Raw genomic sequence first — 8,515 nt, 5'->3', positions numbered from 1 at the left:
TTCCTTCCTTCCTTCCTTCCTTCCTTCCTTCCTTCCTTCCTTCCTTCCTTCCTTCCTTCCTTTCCTTCCTTCCCTTCGTGTTTCACACAAATTGTTCTTTCTCTTTCTCTGTGATTGGGACAGCTTTAGCTACAGACATCCTGTGTCAGAGGCATGGGGTGGCTTTTGGCAGAGGAGTCACCATCACTCACATGCTAGGATTCAAAGCAGGTGAATCTTCAGTTTGTAGAAGTAGAGCATGGCTATCTCAACAAGTGTTCTTGTAATTGAAATTAGTATTACAATGACACACTTTAATTTCTCCCACTTTAATCATATTGAATGCACACTGACTAACAGTCCTAGGGAATTTTCTTATAACTTCGTTTTCTGTTGCAAATAATAAATATTGAAAGTCATCAACAAGGCATTTCTAGTTATAATTAGCATTTGTGATGCTTATGTGAAGAGGGAATTCAAGATTTGAGTCTGGGCTTGGAAAGAAGGAGGTTCCCCAAGTCCATAACCTAGGCAAAAAAAAAAAAATTTCCTGTGGTCCAGCCAAATATCTTAGATTTCTGTAGTGGAATTCGAGTCCAAAGCTTCAGTTAAATAATGAAGTATTTTATTTTATTCCTTTGCCTTCTTTATATGGAAGTAGAGCTTTCTCAGGGACAAGGTGAGGGTGGGCCAGGTGGAGAGAATCTGACAGCTCTGTCCTGCCACTGCAGTAAATGATCCACGCACGCCGGGTCACGGTTTCCCAGTCTGTAAACTAGCTGCAAGATGGTGTTGTTGTGAGGGTTTATTGGGATTGGAATTGTGTCTACTACAGTGCCAGACACAGAACATGCACTAAACCAATGTAGTTTAGGAAACAAAGAAGGAAATGGGAATACTGTAGGCTACAATTGGATTTATTATATAGAGGTGTGCTTCCTGCGTATTTGTAGGTGTCTAGCATCCCACTGACAAAGCCCAGGGTTGTAGGAATACTCCCCAGGGTTGTAGGAGCCTGGTGGGATGAGAAGAAAAGCAGAGTTGGAAGATCATTGGGCTGTGAGGTTGTCTTAAGGCAGAAGCAGGCAACTGTAGCTGGTTTGGATGAGCACGGTTGCTTTTAGAGTCGCTGAGGCCGAACTGAGGAGATGGGGCTATGTGATAAGTCCAGATGGTGAGACAAAGTGGAAATCAGAGCACAGACAGCTTATGGGGGTGTTATCATTTTATGTCATGGGTGCCACCTGCTGGGGGAGATGTAGACCACTCTTACTCTTACGTTTCTTGACTTTTTAAGACCTGCTGGAAAGTAGAGATCTCTCTGGTAAGCAGTCCCCAGAGAATGTGATGTTGGGCTGCTGGCTCCTCAGATGAAGACTCCCTCTTGCAGTGGACATTGTGGGGGGGTCTCCTCAACATTCATTTGTGCCCCTCCCCGATGGCTAATACTCATGTATTTGGATGGGATTGACCCCATCTCCAGCCTAGCTGGATATAAACCAAGCAGGGTAATCCCATTCTCCTTCTCACAGTTCTGGTAATTCACGACTAAGTCGGTCAGTATATGGCATGTCCCTAGCCACAGGGGTTGATTTAGGGTGGTCCAGTCACTGAAAATCTGAGGAATTTTGTTCAATGGTCAAAGAAATCAAGTTCTGTCTCATACTGATGAAATGAGGAGACATGAGTAGCTTTCCTACAGCTACAGCGAAACAACTTCAGGATGGAGCTGGCTGTGAGAGGCACTGTATCCTTATGATATCACTGCATAAACCAGCTCTCAAGCTCAGATGGCCTCTAGACCTTCCAATAACAGGGCTAATAAATTCTTTGTTGTTGAACGTAGCTTGACATTTATCCTTAATTGCCACTGGGAACACCTTAATGGATACGATAATGGCTATGTGTCTCTACCAGATGTCAGGAACTTTTATTTATACATAAGAGTGCTAGTTGGGACTCATGTATCATTGCTGAGCTGCAAGAAAGAGAAAGAAGGATGCATAGAAATTTGTGCTCCATATGATTGAAGAGGCTATAGGGAAACAAAACCTCACTCTTGCAAAGATGGTGGACAGTTCAAAGGCTTAGAAAGGCACTTGCTTTTGGTAATACACTAACACAGAAGAGCAACTGAATTACAACTATTTGGGGGAAAAAAGAATTGTTTTAGGATCTGGCTTTGCAGTTTTAAGTTGGAAAACTTCTTGTCTCACCAATGCTTTCAGTACACCGCTTTAAATACAAAAGCTTTGTGCGAGTGGATTTTTGGTGGTAAAAAACAGGGAACAGTTCTGAATTTTACTTCTGGCTTGACATGTTGCAGAGTAAGATCAAATGATCCATAAGCTAAAATAGGAGCTCAGAGTCAGAGGTTAATCTGAATTCATAAGATTCCATCCCCCTAAATACTTGGAGGAATGATGAGCTAACTCCCCTCAAGGGATATGATTCAAGTGGATTTTATTTGGCTGGCCAAAGATAAGATTTTGGGGGGGGTAATGGGGGGTAAAAATATTTGAGTTCCATACAGAAGGGAAAATTTACAGTATACATACTTCTGAATTTCTATGATGCCAAACAAAAGTAATGTAAATCTAGCCTGAGGGAAATTAAGGGTAGTGCTATTTCCAATTCCAAGTTAAAGTTGACAGGAAATAAATTATTATAATTAAAGTTAACAATTTTGATCTTAAATGTTTTCATCAGTCATGTTGTTCAAAGCCATCTCACTTGTCACTTTAAGCAGGAATGCCATCAATTGCCTACTCCTGGTTCAAGTTATAGAGGATACCTGTTTGTCTATGTTTTCATGTTGACCATAAGCCCATTCCCTGTGTTTCACATTTAAGAAAGCAGGCATTCCTGCTTGAGTTTGGGTTAGCTCTTGACCAGCGCTAACTGAATTTGTTCTATAAGTATAAAAAGACTAGGTCTTAGAAAAAAAAGTCAGGAAGGGAAAATGTCAGAGTCACAAAGGGTAGCTTTTCAAATTTATGTTCAGATTTAATACAGGAAATAGAAGCCAACTATATTTTTTTCTGCATTAGTGGCATCATAAAATTTATTTTTCATGGGAAAATATGAATTTAAATCAAAATGGAAATTGAAACGAGAGATATTTATTAACCAAATTTAAATTTCAATCTTGTAGCAGGAGGTAGGGGAAAAACAAATCCTTCACCATACTTCGCCAGGGTTGAAGGAGTCTTCAGATCTCTTTGGCCAATCAAGCTTGTGCTGAAGACACTGCAGGGGTGGCATGACTCCTGACACTAGAGGGGTTCCCATCTTGTCACCAAAGCCACTCCCAGCACCTCCTGTCCTCTCCTCCTTGGTTCACGAGCTCCTGCATTAATCGAGGAAAAGGGAGGTGGGTTGGTGAGAGAGTGAGAACCTAACAGGGATTGAGTAAGCCAAGGATGACCCATCCATACAATGGATTCCAGTGAACCACTAAAAATCATGCTGTTGAAGGCTGTAGAGGAAAAGCACAATAAATGAAATAGGCTGCGGGTAATTATAATATTATACTATGTTTGTGTCTATAGCACATATATTAGCTCATTTAAAAAAGTGTGGGAAGAAAATATACTAAAAGATTTTCTGTGATTGTCTTTGAAGTGTTGGGATTATGAGTGATTTTTAAAATAAAATATCTTCATTTTGGTTTTATATTTTGAAAGACTGATTCATTGAAATGGGTATTGGTTGTGTATTTAGAAAAATATTGTGTGTGCCATTTGGCTAGTATAAAGAATACCAGAGATAACTGTAGAATATCTGAAAAGACAAGGGGTGCTAGGCTCATTTAGATCAGAAAAGGGAAGTAAATTTAAAAAATAGTGGGGCATAAGGTAGATATGCAAGATGTGGACTTAAGAGGCCTTGGACTAAAATGAGAGTGGGGGGACAGAGGCCTCAGAGCCACAGTCCTTTGATAGACTCAGGACAGCTCAGATGTAGCCCATTTCCTGTCACCCACCCTCTAGGGAAACCCAAACTTGGGATACCAGTTGACTATATGGCAGCATAGGGAGAAGACAAACATGGCTTAATGTTGTGATACTTTTGATTAAAGTTGTACCAGCAGGTCGAAGTTCAGTTGGATCCCCAAAACTTTGGGCACAATCTTGGGTCTTTCTCACTCCCTTTCAGGCTGGCGTTTATTTATGTGGTGTCTTAGGAGCAAAGCTGGATGGGGCTGGGCACCCTGGGATGTGTGGTTAGCCTACTGATTGCAGCTCATAGCTTTGGCTGTCAAATATCTGGAATGCTGCAACCACTACATTTTAAACAAATGGATTGTAGCCACAACGTCATCGTTACCATTTGCATTTAGTGAATATTTTTATCTTAACATTCTGGCATTTAATAAGGCAAGTATGAGGTTATGTGTTTGGATTTCTTTTACATAAATCCAGTCGTAATCATGTATTATTGTTTTTTAGTAAGCTCCGAAAATTCACTAGAGAAAGAAGGTTTAATCAGGAATGAGCGACAGGCTCCATGTTAAGCACTTTCCTTACAGCGGAGCTGAATTTTTGAAGACTGTCTCATCATTATTCACCACATAATGACAATGTCTACTTATTTTCAGGAGCATTAACAGGAACTATGAGAATCCATGGATAACCTACTTGGTTGATCTGGCAATGGATTATTGTTCTGGGAATAGTAATTCAACCAGTTAACAACTATTTAACTTCCCATTTATTGCTTGCCTACTGTGTGAAGCCGAAGAAGATAACCTAATGAAGAGATAAGGAACCGTGCCTGAAAGACATGTTTCATACATATTCCTAAATACACTTATACCTAATTGAAAACAGTAGGTACATATTTTTCTTGGTTTATTTTATTTTATTTGTGCATAGGGTTCAGTAGTTATTTTAAAAACAGGGCTTTGCCTTGGTGCCTTCGGTGCCTCGCCCACCACCAGCCCGTAGCTCCCACTCCAAGTGCTGACAGCTCCCAGCAGCGTCCTTCCCCAGACAGCTCCCCTCCACCAAGTGGGAGTCATGTACTTCGGGTGATTATGCCCTAGTTTTTCACCATCCTCTAGACTGCAAACCCTGCACCACGCGGGTGTGAAATGCTAGCCCGCTTGCGTTAGGAGTAATCACCCCTGTGGTCTCCAGTAGAGCTTTACCCCCTTGCCTAAGCCTGCCTCCCTCACTTCCTGACAGGCTCATCCTGAGAGCACTCCCTTAATAAATCTCTTTCCCCCAATTCCCCCATCTCATTTTCTAACCAGGCACTAGTATGTACAAATCATATATTGAAGAAATAAAAAGAACACACGCACACACGAGTACGGTATGTATTCCCGAGTAGAGATTTTTGTATTTCTATTTCAGAGCTAGAAAGCCTGCTTGCTGTTTGGTTACTTTTGCTTTTGTCTAAGCTGAAGGGTGTTTACAGCTAAGAATATTACTTGTGCCGAAAGGGTACCCAACTTTTGAATTGCGGTTTATCGGCTGTGATTCTAATTTTTTTTTTCTTCCCCAGTTTGTTTGGGACGATGGCGGTACTCAAGCCTTGACCGCCGACCTCGGCAGCGGGTAGAGCCGCTCCTTCTGCTGCAGCTTCTAGGTCTTGAGGTTTTCCTCGTGCTAGTTCAGCCGGTGGTGGTGTCTGGCACGTGTTTCGTGGGCCGCAGATCCCGGGCTCGGGCTTCTTAACCACTGTAGAATTTCCCGAAGTTCTCTGAGTCTGGTTGATGACAGTGAGAACACGGGCGATGGATTTGCGCACGACTTGGAGAGCTTGGAAGCCATGCCTCCTGTCGCTTTGGCGACACGCAATTGGGACAGCTCCACCTTCAGGTTTTTCAGCTGTTGAAGCAGCTCCTCTTTCTTTTTGCTGCGAAGGTCTGGAAGGTCTCAGGAGTTAATCTTGGCCATGTCTGCACAAACCGCTGCTGCCGCCCAGGTAAAGAGGCAGAGGGAAAGAGTGTGGGTCTAAATATCTTAATCTGTCACACGGAGGTAGATTTCAATTAGATTGGAGAATTATTGAGAGACTGAAAAAAATATTATTATGGAAAGGGCTTATTTTGGCATTGCAGGCTAGAGGTTCAATCTTTTCCTAGCTAATGGATATATATCTCTAATCTACTTGAATAGTTTCCTTATTGTTTTACGTTTCAAGCATCCTCCAGCTAGGGATCTAGGAGACTGATGAAGTAGCTTCCACCTAAGACAATATGTATCCACACCTTGAGGCCATAGCCTTCTATCTGCCCCTGTGGATTTTTGGGGTTACATTTTGCTGATGTTCTCAATTGTCCTATATGCTTAAAACATCCCTCTCTTCATTATATTTTCCTTCCTTCCTTCCTTCCTTCCTTCCTTCCTTCCTTCCTTCCCTCCCTCCCTCCCTCCCTCCCTCCCTCCCTCCCTTCCTTCCTTCCTTCCTTCCTTCCTTCCTTCCTTCCTTCCTTCCTTCCTTCCTTTTTTCCATGTGTAAATTTATTAAGAATGCCAGCTCTGGGTCTGACTGTCTGAGTTGAATGCTGCTCCCAACACTAGGAGCTCTGGGCTTTAGAGCAAGTCATTGAATTGCTCTATGCTTTGGTTTCCTTATCTGTAAAAACATTTGCTTCATAATGCCATTGTGAGGATTCAATGAGTTAATACAGCTAGAATACGTTTAGAATGAGCGTGTGGTACTCCTATGTGGAATTTAAGAAACAAAACGGGTGAACATAGGGGAAGGGAAGGAAAAATAAAATAAGACAAAAATAGAAAGGGAGGCAAATCATAAGAGACTCTTAACCATAGGAAACAAACTGAGGGTTGCTGGAGGGGAAGTGGGTGGGGGGATGGGGTAACTGGGTGATGGGCATGAAGGAGGGCACTTGATGTAATGAGCACTGGGTGTTGTATGCAACTGATGATCACTGAAGTCTGCCTCTGAAACTAATAAAAAAATAATAATAAAAAAGAATAGTGTGTGGCACATTATAATTGCTCATAACTGTTAGTCAATGTTTACTAATAAGTAGTAGTTAGTTTGACTCTATCCATGGCATTCTGAGGGCCATAGAGATCTCCATCCTTCTTCTTTTCCCCCGTGTCTCATGCTGCCATATCCCCATCTTAGTCAGGGTCAGAGTCCTGGAAAGCTCATTGCATTGACTTCAAGGTTCAGGACCTGCCTGGGACTCTCAGGTGTCCTTGCTGACTGCCACGTTTATGAGGTGTGTTCTTTATACTCCAGCCAAGCCCTTGACCCTTTGGCTCACTCTATATGGATACAGAGACCCCCTTTACTCTGGACAAATCCTGTTTCCTTGAGAAGGCTGACTAAGTCAAAGAACGTTTATCCTGACGAAGCTGTTTACAATTCTTAAAGTATCTAATTATTTTCAGGTTAGACATGTCCTTCCAGCCTTCATTTCAGTCTAAGTTTAAGCATGATTTGCCTCAACTTTTCTTAAAACCAGGGAAATCGTTTTAAGAAATAGGAAATATCAACATAATGGAAGAGAACCAGAACACTTATGCAGATAGCATTTCAAATAACATATTCTATAGCTGATACACAAGATAGGTTACAGGTTATTTCCCCCTTCTTTATAAACAAACTCATTTCTTTTTCTGACAATAGAAGCTATGCATGGACATTGAAAGTAATTTAGAACAGAGAATAAAAAAATAAGAATTAATTACAATCCCACCATACTTAGTGAGACACTTCTAATATTTCAGTAAACTTCTGGACTTTTTTTTTTCAGAAAAAAGGCTTTAATTTTTTAAAAATGCTATTATGACATTTCTTTTTTGAATATGTGTTGGTGTATACTTTAATTCTCATTATTTTTATTGTTATAAAATACATTTCTCCCACTTAACTCCTAAGTGTGCAAGAAACTTAAGATTTAAATTTTTTGCATAGATGGGGGTTTGAATAAAAACCAAGATGTTTTTAAGGATTTTTAAAATCACTGTTCTGGAAGGAATGAAAAAAAAGAAGAGACCAAGGGCAATTTCTCTTGAAACTTTCAGGTCAAAAGTAGAAACACAGTAGTTTAGAGTGGAAAGAGACTCACTCACATCTTATTTTAACAAGGAAACAGAGGCCCAGGGAGTTTATGTGACTTGTTCAAGGTCACACCCCCACTTGAATCTCTATTTTGCTGAATCTCCTTGTCAGTGGCCCCATATTAACTCCTGCATTTTTCTGGGTAATGTACACAGGTTCTGGTCTTTCTGATAGTGCATGTGAGTAGAAGGTTTTCCTGGAAATGTGACGTGAGTCTTCTATCTTCTCTGTCTTTGTAATACATAGATTTTTAGATTAACTCTGTCAATATCCATTCTATCTTGATGATTCTGCTTTCTGAGAATTCGGCATTGTCTAGTATAATCCAAAGCTGATAGGTGCATTTAGAATCATGATTTTGAGAGTTATCATCTGGACATTTATAGTCAAGCAGTTTCCTTTGTGAAATGTTTTCCTGGCATTGCTGTCCCCTAGGCAGGCAGGATCAGAGGGCTTACTATGCATCTGAATTTTTAAAACTCCTAAT

The 8,515-nt window shown here is 40.9% G+C and overlaps 1 pseudogene; it reads right to left on the bottom strand.

Annotated features, from left to right (window-relative positions):
• Nucleotides 1-5,513: 5,513 nt before the first annotated feature.
• Nucleotides 5,514-5,885, bottom strand: LOC110588616 (annotated as a pseudogene).
• Nucleotides 5,886-8,515: the final 2,630 nt, after the last annotated feature.

The sequence above is a fragment of the Neomonachus schauinslandi genome, chromosome 2 (genome assembly GCF_002201575.2).
Source record: "Neomonachus schauinslandi chromosome 2, ASM220157v2, whole genome shotgun sequence".
NCBI classification, from domain to species: Eukaryota; Metazoa; Chordata; class Mammalia; order Carnivora; family Phocidae; genus Neomonachus; species Neomonachus schauinslandi.
The sequence above is the reverse complement of the archived record's forward strand: the minus strand, read 5'-3'. Positions and strand labels throughout refer to the sequence as shown.